This window comes from Patagioenas fasciata, chromosome 16 (genome assembly GCF_037038585.1).
Source record: "Patagioenas fasciata isolate bPatFas1 chromosome 16, bPatFas1.hap1, whole genome shotgun sequence".
Taxonomy (NCBI): domain Eukaryota; kingdom Metazoa; phylum Chordata; class Aves; order Columbiformes; family Columbidae; genus Patagioenas; species Patagioenas fasciata.
Window position 1 is genome coordinate 12,023,531 of NC_092535.1, and position 18,671 is coordinate 12,042,201.

An 18,671-nucleotide genomic window follows, 5' to 3' on the forward strand; every position below is an offset into this window, starting at 1 on the left:
TATGTTGGTGGTTACAGATTAAATAGTCTGGCATACTTCAAAAGCCTGTTTACCTGTGATTTAAAACCTGTATCTTTTGATCAAAGAGATAAACTGTCTCCATGCTGTCTGATGATCACCACTTTCCTAAGGCCTTTTCTCCATTTCATCCACTACTTTTAATTTTACTGAAGTACGAAAGGATGCAAGTTTTAAATTTGTCCATGTACGTTTACATGCAATTTTGGTGGGGTCTATCACACCGCATTGGAGATAATATTTCAGCAATGTAAGATTTAACAGCTGCTGCCAAGAATTGCCATTGGGTAATCTCACGGCTGCTGTTACTTTGAAGTCGCCAAGTCACAATAAAACCCACAGCTTCTTGCAAAAGCTGCATTTGGGATTATTACCGCTTGATTGGAAGAGCTTTGACAATATTGAAAAGAAAATATTTAGATGCGTTGGTACTTTTCTGCTAAATTCAGCTTGAAACCTGCAGCAAAATGGACCAGAACTTTGTTCTTAATGTCAGCGTGGAGCAGAGGAGGAGATGAGAGTTTGACCTGACTTCCTTCGCTGCTTGTTTATGTCATTGGAGCAGAAAGAATCTCAGCGCTTGGCAGCCCACTTCCTGAAGGCACAAACAAAATAACCTCCATTTACTGCAAATTGTATTGAGATTGTGACGCTCTGATATCTCAAGTCATTGATCTGGTCAAGTGCTACAAGATAGATGTGAGAGTTCCCCTTTTCAGCTACAAATTCCAGTTTAGGAGACAACCGGAATGTGTGAAGTATTAAGGGAGGAAACCCTGGGATTACATTTTTCCTCCTTGGGAAAAATACTCATGTAATTTTTTCTGATAGCAACGAACAATTTGTTAAATATAAAATGCTGTAACCGAGCTACTCCGAGGGCATCAACACTGATAAATATTTACTTGAAAATAAGTTGAAACTTAATCGAAATGCTAAAGCTTTGTTTGCTTCCCCTGCTTCAGCACAGCTGAAACAACAAAACCAGTCAGACAACTTTTTTCAGGTCAGGTATGTGCTGAATTACTGACAAAAGAAAAAGCTTTGGGGTTCTTAGAAGAGCCGTAACACCCAAGGGATTTCTCCCAGCTCCAGACGGAATGACTTCATTTAACTATCTTGGGTGCTTTTTCTGTGATTGCCTTTCACCGCTTGGACCGGGCGCATATCGGTTTTGTGGGCAAGCACAGATTTTAGTGTGAAAACACTACTGGAACACACTTTGCCAAAACATTAAAAGGTTTACAAATGACAGTTTAAGGTTTCTACAGAAGCAGTTTGTGAGTTAAAAGGGACTGGGTTTTGTTTTTGCTGTAAACCTCCCCCTTCACATAAATGAGGACTGTAGAGATAAAACCTTTTATATTCCACTCCCTAGTTTGTTTGTTTTCTGGATAAAATAAAATTTCTGAAATTCCACGGTGGGTTGTAACATTTTTGTAGAATCCTTATGTTTAGTAGCTTCATTTTTTTAAGCCTCTAAAACTTTTTCAAGGCTATTTAAAGAGACAGCTAGAACAGCTGTAATTAGACAACTGCAAACTTCCCTAAAGTACTTTTACACCTCTTTTGAGTGTGTTAATGTTCAGTAAGTGCTACCATCTCCGTTGTACAGATGGAAAATTTCAACACAGGTCCTCAAAAGCCACCTAGACATGAGTCTTTTCGTCTGCGTCCCAGACTGTGAGTGCTCAGTCAATCTCCACTGAGCCCATCCGGGCAGATCCCATGGTTGGGCATTTAATACCATCCAGACCTTACCTGTTTCCTTGGGTCTGGGCGTTCCAGCTGGAAACACCGTGATGGACACGGATGTAAAAAGATGTTTCAGTGTGTAAAGGAGAAGGAGCAATGCCTAAGAGCATCCTGAATACAATGAGAGTACTTTTTATTCCTGCTGATTCTTCAGAGTGCTATTGTTTACCTGTGTTACCTGAATTAAAACTAGCAACAGCCCGTAAATACTATACTACTATTCTTCTTTCATTCAGGGGTAAATGTAGACTTAGTCTTTTAAGCCTTGGAGCAGTAGAAACTATCTTAGCCTAAAGTAATCCAAACTGGAGAAGGCTTATGGGTCAAGATTCAGGAAAATGAAGTCTAAATAAATGAAATTAAGTATTCCTAGGCAAACTGATCCTCCAGCTGAGAAGAAGGGAAGCAGATATCTGACTTGCTGAGCTGCTTGAAAAAACCCAGAGCTGATCAAGTTCCACAGTGTGGGAAAAAATGTATCATGCTCTGAGCATATTGTATATCCTGGCATCGTGTTTTCATGTAGCTCTTTTAGCTCTGCAATACTAGAAACATACATAAACACCACACAGACACACAAAAAACCCCAAGCAAACCAGGAAAAAAAGAAAAAGATGTCTTGGCCCCAGCAGGCTTGCTTTAAATTAAATACAAAGTTCTTCATGAAATGGCACACAAGTCATGAAAACCATGACAGCTTGAAAGAGCAACCGCTTGCAACACTAATGTGGGGCACAGGGTGGAGAGGACTAAAGCACGACAGAGGTTGTTTTGGCTTCTATAGCAGTTACAGTAGGCAAGAAAGTGGAGAATTTGGAGAAATACAACATTTTTTTAAAGAACAAATGTATTTGAACAGCACATAAAGAGCAGACCTGTATCTGTTCCACAGACAATACCTTTTCAGGTTTGTGTGTGTGTGTGTGTAGGACTTTTCCAGTACAGGTCTCTCACCCCTCTTTTCACAAGGAAAGAAAAAAGAAATGTTCTGTGTGTGTCTGTTAATATGTAAGATTCTATTCTGTTTCATACAGAAAATGTGGTGATGCATACCAGGATGTGGGTGACTCAAAGGTTAGCATTAATATTATGCAAAAAAAACACATGTAAGAGATGGGGAAATAAAATCCACAGGAAAGACAAAAAAATCTGGAACCCTCGTTAGAAATTCTGACCCACACAAAACCAGACAAATATTCATATTTTTTGCCTATTTTTCAATAAGCTTTTTTTTTCCTGTTAAGAGCTTTTTAAATGACTGACAGTGTAATAACCACCATCAGAGTGTGTCTCTTTGATTGCTGTTCCATGAGTTCTCAGGTAAGGGTTTTCAAATAAAGCACAATACAGGCATTCAGAGCTTCAAAAGGCCATACTCGGTACAATACAAGACAGACCAGTAGACTCTGACCCTAAAATACCAAATCATAAATTCAGATCACTTAGGGACAAAGGTAGCATCTCATTCCACATATATTGCCACAAACCGCAATAAAGTAACTTACCAAAATGATTTATGGAAGGATAATCATATCAACGCTTAAGCGTTAGTCTAAAGAAAGTGACAACCACAAGACCTGGATAGGCAAAGGGCAGCAGATGTGTGCAGAGGCAGGGGATATGTCACCTGCCTTACAGACAAAACTTCTGGTATGTTAGGAAGACTTACTATCCCCAAAAATGATCTTTAATTCTCCATATGAGGCTTCCTCTTAGGATATTCACACCCCATTCTGCAGATTCATTGCTGTCTGAATTTAAAAGCGAAACCACAAGATTATTGCTAGTTTTGTGGCAGTTTTTCAAGAACCAACAGGTTGTTCCGGGGCACATCAGAAACTCAAGAGCAAGTTTATAGAGCTCTGAATTTCTTCAGAAACTTGTAGGAGAGTGTGATACATTTAGGAAGTGGAGTAAGGACCTTGCCATTTTGGAGAATGGTGGTAGAAACCTACTGGCATTTTTATATGCATAAATGTCTTCGTTCTCTGTCTTGAAGCACTTTGGATTTCTAAAATGGTAGTATAATGGTGGAAACTGTAGCTTTGTGCTGTATTTTCGGTCATGGCAAAACTAAAACTCAAGCTATTTATTGGTGGGGGTTTTCCCCATACACCCAATTCACTGGGGAGATTATAGTGATATTATATAGCATAATGGAAGATTCCCTACCTGCAAATAAAAAACCTAAAGGTAATGAGTGGGTGAGAAGAATCACCAATGTAAACACTAGACTGCAGAGGAAGACTGTCTATCTCTGTAAGAAAAAGCAAATAAGAAAGCAGCATTTCAGAGGGCTAAAGTGTACAATTTCAGAAAAAGAAACCATCACATTGTAACACTCTCCAAACACCAGCCCCAGAATAGATAATTCTGTACGGTCTACCTACCTCCTGCTCCTAACTATCTTATCTTTAAAGCATTTTGTTTGCCATCCTTAAGAGTGCAAATCAACCTGTGAAGAGCTCCTGCAAGTCGATCCCCAAGCTGATCACCTCCCGCAGCTGCTGGGCTGGTCCAACACTGGTGCGACTGGAGGCTGAACAGAAGTGGTAGAGCTTCATTTATCACCAGCATCCCATGTGCTTCCGATACCATGAAGACACAGCTAACAGGAGGAGGAGGGCAGTTACGGTGTTAATGATTTATTTTCTTATATTGTGGGAATGTCAGTTGTACCTCCTTTTCCCATAGTGGAAATATATTATTAATATTTACAAGCAATTCTCTAATAAGCAGGTAGAGGCTCATAATCAGAGTGAAATTACCATACTCCTGATGATACTCCATGAGATGAGCACTTTATTAGGAAAAAAAAGCTTCCAGAGAGACTATTTAATGATAAGTACATCAGTTTCTTTAATACTCTAATGGTAATTGCGAGGGAGACAATTATTTTTCTTGTCCAATGATTTTCCCCCCCTAGTGAGAATTGTTGTACAATGCTTAGAGCGTAATATAATTATTCAGAGTACATTAATAGACAATATTGCGTTTCAATTCACTAAACCAGATTTGTACATCTGTTTGAATAAGGACATACAAGTCACCAACCATGCAGTACAGAGTTTAATGTTGGGGTTTTTTTAACTGTCAAGGAGGGAACAATGTGAACCTGGCACTTACTATTCAATAAGTTGAGGGAATCTGACTCCTCGTTCCCACTTGCTGTTCACAGTAGCGTGAGCAAGTCTCTCTGTCTCTCAGCACATCTGCTCCGCTTCAGTCTCCCATGTCAGGCAAGGACAATTTTTCCCCAGCTTTGGGAATTTAGAGATGAACGATAGTAAATGACTTACACTCCTTTTAAATGTCTGTCAGGCGGTATTGAGGATGAAGAGCAGCGATAAGGCGTGATAATATGGCCAGAATGAGGGAAGGAGCCTTATGAGTCTCTAGTCCCATTGGCTTTTTGGTACCAGGAGGAGAAAAGCTACAGCAGTGACCATCATTTTGGAGTGACATTCCTTTCCACCACAGGGTTTTCCTTCTGAAGTCTTCATCAGCTGGATAAGCCCCTGTTATAAACACAGTGATTAGACTCCTGTGTTGCATTTAGGTGGATGGAAGGAATAGTGAAACGTTTCTCCCTTGGCACACCTGTGCTGCCGGCCACGCTCACACCAGGCGATGAGAAGCAAGGGCCAAGGACAACAGTGTTCAAAAAGGCAGCAGGCAAATCAAGAAAGTGCTCTCACGGTCATATCAGCACAGTGTGCCTCTCACTGGGTTAGGAACAGAAAGAAACTTCCACCATATAGGTAATTTAAAGGACCCGCTTCACCTTGAAATATCAAAACAGCCTTCTCCCTTTTTTCTGAGCTCTCTTTATGGCACTGCAGCTTCACATTAGCTCCAGTGTACGACTAAAGACAGCATGTACTAATTTTTCTGAAACTCTTAAATTCCTCTTAAAAGAAATGTGTTAATCCTGAAGACCTTTGATTCAGTTTGGCCTGTTTGCCCCATAAAGCCCTGGTCTCATTTCAAGTCAAGTTAAGCAATCAGAGTGGTGGGAAAAACAGTTCTGATGCTGAGCAAGCAGACCGAGGCAAGTACTTTTACTGAATGTTCAATGTGGTGCCAGTAATTACTGCCAGTAATGAGGGAAAACAAGCTAACACATCCATCTGCAGTTGTATCATAGTACCGCAGCACATAACGCTGTTTGAGTTTCCCTTCTGTGTGTTTTTGCATGCTAGGTGCTGATAAAGATCTTTTCCTCTAGTTTCATGTTTGCATGGTATTCTTGTGTAATGGCCAAACCTGTTTGGTTACAGATTCCTCTGTCTGTCCTGATTAATGTCCTCCTCTTTGGACCCCATGAGGGAATCTGGGAAGCTTTTGGTGCTTTTTAGGCCATTTGTTGCATTATCTGGGCTGTCATTCTCTATTTCGGCTGTGGATGGCTCAAAACCCAGCGGTCTAAGCCGTGCATTGCTTGAGGTTTTACTTCCCTGTTCTCCAGAGCAACTTTGAATTGGTACTGAAACCAACTTTAGGGGTAAACACTGTTATGAGAGTATTATGTAGATATCTTCATGCCTCTTCAGTCAAGAATTTCAAGTCCTGTATCTGCAGGGAACCGAGAAAAGCACAACTGTTACAAACCTCTTATGATCCTGGGCTTGTGAATTGCCCATCACCTCGCAGTAGTGAGCAATATAGTCTGGATGCTTGTCGGTTTTTTAAATGAAGGGACAACATCTAGCACGCGGTACCAACAGCAACGAAAAGAGCATGATGTGCAGGCATTCCGGTCCCAGCGTGAGGCAATGCAGTGAGAGCAAAGGGGACAAACTAACTACCAGAGTGGTTAGAAAATCATTAATTCCTATCAACCTTAACAAAATAAGCTCAGTGCAAAATGAGTTACACCTGTCCTGTGGAGTGCTATTACTTTAACCCAAAGAACCTGGCTCTATGGGATCAGTTGGCACAAAAAAAGTGAATTAAACAAAGTTACTTTGATGTGACATCCCCATAGGGACTGTCGCTACAGCAACAAGACCTTCAGTTCCTCAAGTCACTTAAAAATAAATAATACTAGTAAAAAGAGACTTTGCTTCCCACGCCATTTTGAAGTTTTCAAAAAAGAAAATCTCACCCAAGAAGAATTGGGGATGAGTGCTGTTAAACTCACTCATTACACATCCAGCAGGTGTAAAGCATTGCAGTACTGTAATCACAACGTTTTTCCCCAATCCTTATTCTGAGGCAGTTCATCATCCTTCTAATTTACAGTATATATTACATCCCCCCAACCCCAAATACAAGAGCAGAAGAAAATGATGCATTTGGCTACAATGTACTATTTTGAATGGCTAGTAGAGAAATGGGGGAGGGTGCACGTGTGAAAAATGAACACTATATTTATTACTGATGCTCACTATTAAATTTGACAGATAGCATTTGCCTCCAACCTTTCAAGCCAGAAGTGGAACAGATGTTCATGAAAAGCCAGTTAATTTCCTGCCATTTGTGAACTGATTAGAAACCGAAACATTAGCGCACTGACACTTCTTTATTTTTAATCTTGCTCGTGTTTTGAAAGGAAAAGAAAAGAACCACCAGGAGCTAAGGTCTGGTTTTCAGATAGGAATGGCTGCGCATTTTTGTTTCCTCTTTTAACCCAAACCCTCTCTGTTAAGGAAATAGAAAAGAGCAGAACTGACACCACACAGCCGGTAGCAACTTGGTGCTGCAAACCGTCGTGTTCTGCGCAGCTGATGCTGCAGAGCGAGGGCAGGAGGGAGCGGAGCTGCTGCTCTCACTCACCTTCCTGCTGCTACAGCCTCGGAAGCTGTTTTCAGACACCGCCAGTAAGCGGGCGGTCACGCTTGCATAGGTCATTGTCAAAAAACTGAGTGTTCTGCCCTGTAATGAGAAACAAGGAATGAGGAACTTTTCCAGTTTTATTTTTCAGAGGGGTTGTTACTGAGCTGCATTCATAAGAGGCCAAACTGCCTCTGCTTTAATAGTTCCCAGAGCAGAAATTCAGGCCCAAATACAGATCTGGTATAAGCAGGCTCGATTCCATTCAAAACTGAACGCTGTCTCCAGATCTAATTCAAGGACAACTCACTTTTGTTATAAATATTTATGTACTATTATTAACCGCAGTGGGAGAACTTTGGGCATGCATTATCAGTTATTTATCTACTCCCTGTCCCAAGCAAGCTGAGGCTTTTACTCTCTTGGGTCAGATGTAGCAAGTTACTCAAAAGTAAAGCCCGGTCAGAAACTTTCTGACAAAGCAAGGTTTTGTTGGATAATCACAATTTGCTAAGGCTGAAACATGTTATTTAAAACATCCAGGGGGTTGATGAACAGGCAGCGGGGCTGGGGCAGGGTCCAGCTCGACTGGGGCAGCTGCTGGGCCAGCCCGGCCGTCCCACCGCTGTTCTTGTCAATTCGGGGAGCTGCTGAGCCCGGGGGGGCACTTTGCTGTGAATTTAGACAAAAAAATCATCGCCCCAGTCCCCAGGCCAAGTTGAAAATGAGCAAACAAACACAAAAAAAAAAAAGGGAAAAAAAAAAATCCTTACAAACTGGAAACACTGCTTTTCAAGCCAGCTGTTCTCAAGAGTGATTAAAACAAAACAAGATCTCTGTATTTGAAACCAAGACTTAACAGGAAAATCAGTCAGGAAAGAATCTTCTCCAGGTCAGCACACTGGTCAATATTATGTATCCTTTGCCTATGTTATGCTTACATCTACAACTGGAAAAGCGCATGCTTTCAGGCGTGTAACATATACTTTACTTATCTTTGCTTATCTACAGCCTGAACGGTGCAACTGTGATCAAACAGAAGATTCAGCGAGCAGCAGATTTTGTCTGTGTGCATGCACGTGTGTGCTCGCACATGTGTGTGCGTGAACTCAGAGTACAAAAATCACAGAAATGCAAAGCTGGCATACAGCGAGAGCTGTTGGAAACATTGCACGTTGAAAGACAAAAGCTGATGTGTTCCCTATGAAAATATTCTTGGCTCTGCATTTATTTCACCCAAGGTGTGCCTTTCTGTACGCATCTGGAAAGGTATGTAATTGTTTTTCTGAGTTTCATGCTTTAGTAACAGGTGGTTGGACTAATCCTTGGAAAATAGCATGCAGCACACAAAGCCTAACTCATTTTGAATGCTGCTTTTACCACTCTGAATCAGCACACACCCAGCTTAAAGGTTATGAAACCTCTTGAGTGAAACTATCCAAGTTACTTACCTCTCCCTTAATATACGAACGGTAAGGATGTTACACAAATGTTCTCATCTGTGCTTTATCCTAAACCACAACTGAAGGCCACACCTTCAGTTGGAATAGATCAGAGTAACTAAATTGATATCAGCAGGACGATGTATTAGCTCAAAATCAAAGCAAACTGCTTGCAAAATCCAGATTTATGTTATCTCACATAATATAGCCCTCTTTCCAAAGATTTGCTGAAAAAGTATACATTTCCCCTTTAAATGCCTTTCCTTACTTCACTTTCAAGTTTTCTTTACTTTTTAATTCCTTTCTTCTTCCTACTTCTACTACCACTCCTCTGCTTCCTCCCTCTCCTGGGGGAGGGGAAAGGGAAGAATAAGTGCTTTGTTGTTACTCCCCTCCCCCAGCTTGTAAAGTTTTCTTCTCATATCCCACTGGAAAATAGCATTTCCCTGACAATTTGAAAAAATACTGTGAGTTTTCATTGACAATTAGATGTTTGAAAAAGAGAATAAGAATAATAACAAAAAGAAAAAGAGGCAGGCTTTGTGGGGGAGAAAGAACGCGTCGCTTTTTTTTGTTGTGGGACACGTGATGTGCAACTCTGCGGAGTGGGACTCTGCATGACGGTGTCTACGTTTGCGATCGTATCACTCCCAGCAGCGAGAGTCGAACAAACCGAACTAATTGAAAAGTGAGAGAAGCCGCTCCCCTCCAGCTCCCGCAACTCCATCTTCCCCACTTACTCGCTCTTTAAGTCTTTTGGGGTTTTCCTTCTCTATTCTCTATTCTGCAGAAGTTTCCTATTCCCAGCTATTCCAGTTCCTTCCCCTGCCCTTCCACTTTATACAGCGATCAGCTGTTGAACAATTCCCCCTGGCAGGAAGCACCATTATTGCACCGAACACTTCAGAGGAAACACAGGGCAGCCTGCCCCAGCCTCCCTGCCTGCCCAAACACCATCCTAATATCACTTTACAATCCCAAGCAGTCTCTTTGGTATTATCTGCTTACTCCTCTTTTAGCCTTAACTGCGCTCCAGAAGCCAGTCAATTGTATGAAAGGGGCAATTTATTGTCTCACATAAGGCCTGCTGCATAATGAACAATTTCACATAAATCATAAGCATGGTATATAAAATCACCATTGAAGAACCTGGAAAAAAAAACAGAAGTCACCAACTAATTTTAGAATCATATAGTCTAACCGCTGAAAGGAGCTCTGAACTGACAGGGAGGGGACTGAAACACAATCAGGGAGGGAACACAAAACACCACGTTTAATTGGCACAACAGTTGGAGTATTTACAGAGAGCCTTCTATCTACAAAAACCTTCATCTTTTCAATTAAAAAAGTTTATTGTAGTGCTGAGTTTATTTTAATATTTCTGTATAAAATCACTTTGATTGCAAAAAATTCCCCCTTCCGCCCCGATGTCCATTTGCTTATAATGTTCTGTTGTTAACTCAGGGAATTAAAAAAAAAAACAAACAAAAACCCAAAAACAAAACCAAAAAACCCAACCAAACAAAAAACAACCAAACAAAAAACCCAACAAACAAACAAGCAAACCCACCTAGGCTTCTGGATAAATTATTAAAAAGAAAAACAAGACAACAACAAAAAGGTTGAATGCATGTAATTTGGTAAAATTATGACTAAGGCAGGACATGATAACAGCCTAAAATACTTGACATGTAAACATTAAAGGCTGGTATGGAACAGCGTGGGCTGAAATGGAATGAGACTGAACAGCAACACAGTCTCCTAGACTGTGGAATATTTTACTAATAGGAGTGATGTTTGAATCACTTAAAACTAGACTGGGGAAGGAACTGGAGAACATACTACATGGATAGAGACACAGCTACATCAAAGGGTGATTTTCAGTCTATGAGTCACCGTGACAGCTGTGCCCCGCTGGGAAAATGCAGATCACAGGGCTCAGGATGCAGCACAGCAGAGCAGGGACAAAGCTCTGTCTGTCCAGGGGACCTGGCCACGCAGACCCTTCGACTGAGACATCAGGCAAATCCAGAGTCCGAGCACCTTTAGGACAAGCTGCAAATCTGTCACCCTTGGGAATTGTCTCCGCTAGGAGACAAGCACGGTATCAATAGTCCCTTCCACTCGGAAAGTCCAACCAACCGAATGAAACGAAGAAAAGAGAAAAAATCCAAACACACCGCCAACCCAACTTGTCTATAAACAAAGAGCTTATCCCGGAAAAACTTTGATCCCGAAATGGACAGATGACCAACACTATGAAGTCCACCACAGACTCTCTTTCTGCACAGCGGTGCCCACATATGGACCTGGGAATAAAAATCCTTAAGCCAAAAGAACAGTTATTCCTGCAAAATTATTAAATACATATTTTCCAGTAGTTGATTTTTGCATATAAATAACCTGAAGTCCAGAGCACAGTTGAATTGTGAAATGACATGGAAGTGGAGTATTTGCCCAGACTTCTTTCATTTTTTTATTTTAAATTCACAATTTAAAAAAAATTAAAAATTACATGGACAGTCTGCCCAGTGGAAGCTGCTGTTCAAAATCAGTGTATTGAACAAAGGGAAACTAAGGCATATACTGATTTACACTCAGGATCCACATATGTGTTACAAAATCAGAGTTTGCCAGCATTGTTTTATTATATTTATGTTGTCATCAAGCCTCACATCATCAGTGAAGTTTGCTGTGACAATTGGTGATGTTTATATACTTCAGGTAACTCTTGGTTTAAATAGCCAAAATGAAAGCAATTACTCCAAATGGGCTCCACGAAACTAAAAGTTGTAACAACAAAAATCCCCTTCCTTTATACCAAAGAACTGCAGCTGGATATTTCCCATGACCAATTCCATAATTATGAAATTAATTTTCATCTGAAAGCAAATGGGAATTTGGAAACAGACCGAGGTCGTTCTTATTGTCTTCCTGAGCCGGAGCTACTCCTGGTGCATTTCCAGGAACGCCCACCCTGCTAAAACAGTGAGGAACGTGGCCATCTAACAGGCGTGAATTTCTGCAAACAATTGTTCTCATGTACTAGCAAATTCACCTAAAAATTAGAAATATTTAATACACCATAGTCTTAAGTGGTAGTATTCTGTCCTAACCTAATTATAGCAAAATTCATTTAGCTCTTTCCCTCTTTCCAGATACATCTAAAACCAGAAAATGAAATTATAGTTCTGCAGAAAGTTTGACTTGACTTGGGGTTGAGGGAAACCGAATTACTGGATTTATTCCAAATGTTAAGTGGCTCACATTTTTAGACTTGAAAACTCTGTATTTTTCATTTTAGAATAGATAGCACTGTAGTCTAAACTATAAAATAGACAAAACCAAATGCCATGTTTTCCTCCTAAAATTAGTTTAAATGTAACCTTTTCAAACCTTTCTGGTTTTGACCTGAACAGAATTCTGGTTACATTGATGTGATTTTATGAAGCACTTTAACTCCGAAAGTCCTGCATATAATCAGCTCTTGATTTCCTATGGGTGTGTTATCCAATTTGCAGATTAAACCAGACTCTGCCGTCTCCAGGAACACCCCTTGCTGCTCAGTAAGTGGCAAAGAGTATGTGCTGCATTGCCTGGCCTTGTTTACTGTTTGATAATTTATAGGCTTTTAGAACAGGAATTTACTGTATGTTATTCTTATAACCTGATATCTATTCTATATGACAGGTAACTGAAAGTGAACCACAAGTACAATTTTGTCGCTGACAGACACTGCTTGAACGTGCTCTTTTTTCCTCAAGTATCTTCTTACTAAACATACCTTTATAAAAAATGTCTTTTATTAGCAGACACAGAATTAGTTTAGCAACTTTTTTTGTCTGTGTGTGAGAGAGAGATCTTGTGGTCTTTCATTTTCTTTTAAACCAACGTTAAATGTGTGGCTGAAATTGTTAAAAGCAATGTTATTTAGGCTACAGGAAACAAATATGGGATTGTTTTAAATCATTCATTTAGACTACTTGTTTCCTTTTTGGTTCAATTATTCTAATAGACAATAATACCAGGGCCATAAGAGCATGCCCACTGCAACTGGAAGGTGCTATTTTTGTATGGTCTGACAGGCCTGAAATGTTCCTGTGGCCTTTGCACAAACAGTTTCATGACTAATTTACATTATATTGGTGCAGTTAGTGCCAGCGTGGCAACACACAGCCACTTGTGCATGGAGCTGCACAGCCTTGCTACGAAATCCTCGACCTGCCTTTCTACAGGAAGATGAAGGAAGTGGCCCATGCCAATACATCAAATGAAAATCGTCCAGCTCCCAAGTTTCGATGTAGCTTTTAAACCAGAGATGCATAAAGCGTTACCAAAGAAATAAAGCTAGGTGTATACATGAAGAAATATTCGTGCATCTTTTTTCGCCAGAATACTGAGGAAGAGCAGTTCCATCATGACTACTGGTGCATATTGAATTGAACAGTCAAGGAAATGTGTTCCTGGGACAATTCTCAAAAGCTGAGGTTTTATTTGCATAATAGATCAGATATTTTGCAGAACCTGGCATCGCTTATTTCTGTCATCAAACAGGAAACAGAAGTAACAGAATGTGACTTGTGACCAATCATGTGATGAAAATCTAAACAACATGAACCTCCTCCTGGACTGTCTGTGGAGAAATCACAGGACACGGTTTGTTTGTACAAGCTGTTTGATGAATCATTGTGAACAAATAGACGTGAATCAGGTGATTCAAAACAAAAATGGGTTAAACTAGATTATTCCCGATGACTGTGATCAAATCTGTAAGTGGCTTATTTTATCTCATTCCACAAAATATTGCTTTTTATCTAAAGAAATTATCGAATGCCTAAGTTTAAGGCATGTATTTCATTATAAAGTGAGCCACACTGAGCAATACTTTTGATGAAGAAGAAAGTTTTGAGCCTCTTGCAGTTCAGATTTGGGTCGCTTATTTTGTTCAGGTTACTCTGCTCATCCCAAACCCAAACTTGACTGTCACTGACATTATAAATGTCACTTGTCCTCCTCCAGGTATTGCGAGCCTTTTTTTTTTTCCTTTTTGAGCACACTAATACTCAAACATCTCCTGTGTGGAAACAAAATCAGCAGTTTCTCTAAGCATCTCTGACACAGATACCACCAACAGCTTCTGGTACAAACAGGCAGGAGCTTTCAGATAGGTTATCGGTCACTGCACACAGGCTGGGTACGGAGCCCCAAATCTTCCTGGAGGTATCAGGTTCCAGAATTAGGGTTTCTGGCTCAATTCTATTGCTGCTTGGTAGGCTTTGAAGGAGGAACTGCTGTTCCTGCTTCACAGAATAAATAATCCTGCAAAATGTTGATTGCTCAGTTCCAATAAACCACTCTGTACCTTGCAAACTATATTCTCAGCTGTACTTGGCAGATCGTTCTTTCAGTACCTTCTCCAGAGTTCTACTGACAAGCCTGAAATAAGCGATTTCTCGGAGCACCAGACACGCTCTTTCTAAGAACACAGATATCTCTTGAAAAAATCTGCACCGAGATGCTCGAGCAGCATTGCTGCACGTGGGAAGCTGCGTTTCACAAGCCTCTCACGACACTGCTCTGTTGTGCATGCCAGCAAAACCAGGGCACAGGCCCTCCGAGGCAAGTGTTGCATTTATTTCCCCTCTTAAGCTTTGATATTGTATTAGCTACCCTGCGATCTTCATTAGACACAAGGAAACACTAGTTATGTAGTTTGTCAGGCAGTGGCAGATGTGAAGTGGTTTTTTTGTTTGTTTTGTTTTATTATTATTTTTATTTTTGTTTCCTTATTTGTATTTTAACGCTTAGCAAGTTCTGACAGCTCTGCAAACAAACATTTGACCAGTGCACGACATGCATCTTTTTGGTGCTTTCTATTTCAAGCTTTTATTCACTATGGTGGGGTTGTGGTCAGAAAAGAACGGTCTGAAAATATGCCCTTCCTCACTGTGCTTCTTAGTGTCTTATTAACCACAACTTTTATAGCATCTGCTTGTGCTCTGCAGGTACATGAACACTGAGAGGGAAGCATATAAACTAGATTTATGCTGGTTGCTCAGACTGACCCTGGTGACACTCCCCATTTTATATAATAAATCAATACGTCCCTGTGGAGGAAAAGCTGGAAGTAGCTTATCACTCAATCTTAAACCACAAACAGGTCTCCGTCCCCACTCGGCTGCTCATTGCTGCCATCTCCAAATTTGCTGGCAAGCTGCTTTTTTATGGCTGCCTCTGGCTCATTTGGCCTGAAATCTATGAGCTCAAACACAAAAGTGAGGTGGTTTCTGCCAACCTGGCTTTTTGCCTGCAGTGGCCTTAAGAGCAGCCTCATAGCAACTTGGTCCTGAGATGGGGCAGGGGCAGCATCTCCTCAGCATCAGCTGGGTGACCGCCCACATCCCTGTCCTTGCACAGGGCTGCACATCATCCTGCAGTGGAAGCAGAAGCTCAGGTCCATCCTGGGTGTCGCTCCACACTCCCCAAGCACCCCAAAAGCTCAGAGCTCCAGCCTGTGCCACCTTTTCCCTTCCAGGAGGATGACTGGCTTCCAGGAATGGCACTACTGATAACATTTGCTTGACAGAAATGCAGCAGGAGAACTAAAGTGCATTATCCCACCCTTCCTTATGCCAACCAAAGCTATAGGGAAATGTAATACCCTTCACTAGGCCAACTGACAAATGAATTTTCCTTCTTCCAGACTGCATTCAAAACTATAAATAAAAATCTTTCTGGCTCTGGTAACTAGGCCTTTGTCCATCATATGATTTAAGTGCATGGAGAGTCAGAAATATACACCAAACTTTCCAGGGATAAAAACACAGCAGTTACAAGCACAGGGACCTCAAACTAAGTTTAGGGGTTTTTTTCTGTTATCGTAATTATCTGCCTCCTTCCAATAACTTCTGTTTTAATCTGTGAGCTGTGATTAAAGGGTAAACTGCTAATTGCTTCAACCAACAGGTTTAAATTCTTATTCTTATCACCAAAGAAATCTCAGTGCAGTGACGTGCCCATCAGAACCAGCTGAAGAACCTGAACATTTGCCTCATTCACACAAAAATTTGATCTGGATCCATGACTCATATCTGCCTGAACCAGAATGCTGACACCGAATACCAGGAACTTGAGACACCATGTGGAGTAGGAACCATCCTTCATCTTTAAAGAGAGTTCAGAATACACTTTTTCCGTTATTAAACTGAAATAAGTATTAGTCAGTTTTAGAAGAGTTTCTCCATTTTCAGTCTCAGGAAATAGCACAGTTCCTAAGAGCCGCAACCGCAAACTAGAACCCTATTGTGTGAACTATTCAACAAAAAGAGCAAGATACTTCATTTACAAAGACAATGCCTTCTCCGATTTATAATGAAAGGAGGAAATTAAAAATTTTCCTGTGTGCTGAAAGGATGTGACTGATAATACATACCCTGCACAGGTCCTGCTGAGCATGCTTTTCAAACCCAGATGAATTTGCACTAGAAATAATTCCGGAAATGCTGGCAAATTATTTCCCAGTAGTACAGGGACTGAGAACACTTTGGACCTGTAGGATAAGAATACTTCCTCTTAAAAGCGACTGATTCTGCAGTGGCCATTCTGCTGAGGTTACATAGATGACAAGTTAAGGATCCCAATTGTCCCAGTATACACAAGGCTTTCCCATTAATAACTCAGCTGTCTGTCCAAGCTCAGCTGATTGTGACAGGTATGACTGCACTCCTTTTTTAGCCATGCAGTTATGATTGCATAAAGTATTTAATTAATTATGTATGTAACCAGGCAATTATGTATCTCACAAAGCAGTCATACAGTTATCTGACTTACACATGAACTGAAAACACAGAACTGACTGTACAACTGTGTATACAGTTATGACAGATGTAAGACATGAATCAGTTGTCTTTGCTTAACTGTGTGCAATTGTCAGCCATCAATCCTATTTGTATTTTGTACCGGACACGCTTCAGTTACTTCTCTTAGTTAACAGCTTTCCCAATTGGATGGCAGTGTTAGGAGGGAAAGGTTTGCAGTATGAGATTTCATAGGTCTCAAGGAGCAAATTGCAAGTTGCTTTCTGAGAAAGATATGGTGAGAGAAAACAGCGTAGTTTTTCTTCAAAGCAATGTGGTAAAGTACACAGGTAAGCATGTTTCCTCTCCAGCAGCCATCTGGCACAGCACAGTCTTTGTCCCTCTCTTGTCATTAGCATTGTTTTTACTTCATTCTTAATACGAACAAGTCAGTAAGAAAGGAACAATAACACATCCACAATAGAACAAAAAAGCAACTTCCGAGTTATGGTGTTGACCAAATCTCACTTGACCTTTTTGTTTCTTGTGCATCTGAAAGACAAAGAGAGAATGGAGTAGTGAATATGTCTTTTCATATACGTAAGGCACTTACTCTCATTTTTCCTCTTTTTAATTTAAAAGCAGTGCTGTGGCTTTTGCTTAACATTCATGTCACACTGTGCATAGATACATTTTTAGGCACGTTATTATTTTTTTCTGTCCTAAGCACACGAGTTTTTGCAAGGCAGCAGATGAAACTTGAGCGCTCTCATTTCCCCTTTATCGTCACCCCTCTCCCCTTTGGTGACACTCCTGCATTTTTGAATGCCCAGGCTCACATGCTCCACACCACCTTTTAATCAGCAAGATCCCAAAAAGGTACCAAACGAAACCCCGTCTCCAGTGATACCTTGAACAGTGCTGAACAGGAACTCTCCTGAGCCAAACATTAAGAATTAAACCACACAGTGGCATTGCTTCATATTTTTGTGAAGGGCAGGATTAACAGCAAACCTGAACAGAGATTACTGAACACAACATCCAGCTTGAGCTGTAAATCCTGAAAAAATATATCAAGGAGTAAGCAGAGGGAGATGCAGGGAGGTTTGGGGGCGTGTGCTGCTGCCCTAACCCACGGTTCGGATAAGCCACCATTTCGCTGAGCCTGCAGAAGCGTTATTTACCCAGAGCACCGCTGCAAAGGAATTGCTCTGAAAACGTTTTGGAGGACTCTTTCATTAGCCTCCCTCCATGATCAGAAAGATCCTTCCAAAGAAAACAAATGACTTGGAGTTTCCCAAAATGGTGTCTCCAGCATCTTCCCCTGCAGCGACACCCCATCCCTGGCACATCTGCACCTACAGGCACCACTCACCCTACCTGATCTCTAGATAAATTTTTATTATGTAGGTCTGGGATTTTTTTTATTTTTCCTTCTTCTTCCTATGGATGGGACAACAGGAAATAAACTAAAAAAAACCTTGCAAGTGCAACTCCTTCGACAGTTTTAGTGACTGAAACGCCCAAGAGCCTGAGTCCAAGTGCCCTCTGCTGGCACTGGAGAGAGATGTGGCAACGTGGGAGGGGAGGGAAGGGGGGCAGAAAGAGAAGGGAAGTGATATTAAGCAATAGTGAAAGGAAACTGTGTCAATAAAGTGGGTATGGCCTGAAAACTATAATCACATAGCAGAGCTATTAAGCTGCTGGCAGGCTGGGTTGTTTGTTAGTGTAACAGAGTACACGCCAGAAAGCATCTTGCTGGGTGAAAGCAGTGACAGCCAGGATGTCGGAACAGCTTCTGTTCTGGGGGTGGGGAAGTGGGACATAATGGAACTCTTTTTAATGTAAAGTGATGCCTATAATTCTAATACAGAAGATCACTTAT

At 41.0% G+C, this 18,671-nt stretch overlaps 1 long non-coding RNA gene across 1 annotated transcript; it reads left to right on the forward strand.

Annotated features, from left to right (window-relative positions):
• Positions 1 to 8,568: 8,568 nt before the first annotated feature.
• LOC139829198 (uncharacterized) lies at positions 8,569 to 18,332 on the forward strand. The gene is made up of 4 exons (XR_011741549.1): positions 8,569 to 8,817; positions 12,512 to 12,556; positions 13,545 to 14,609; positions 15,957 to 18,332. It is a non-coding gene; the product is annotated as an uncharacterized lncRNA (long non-coding RNA).
• Positions 18,333 to 18,671: the final 339 nt, after the last annotated feature.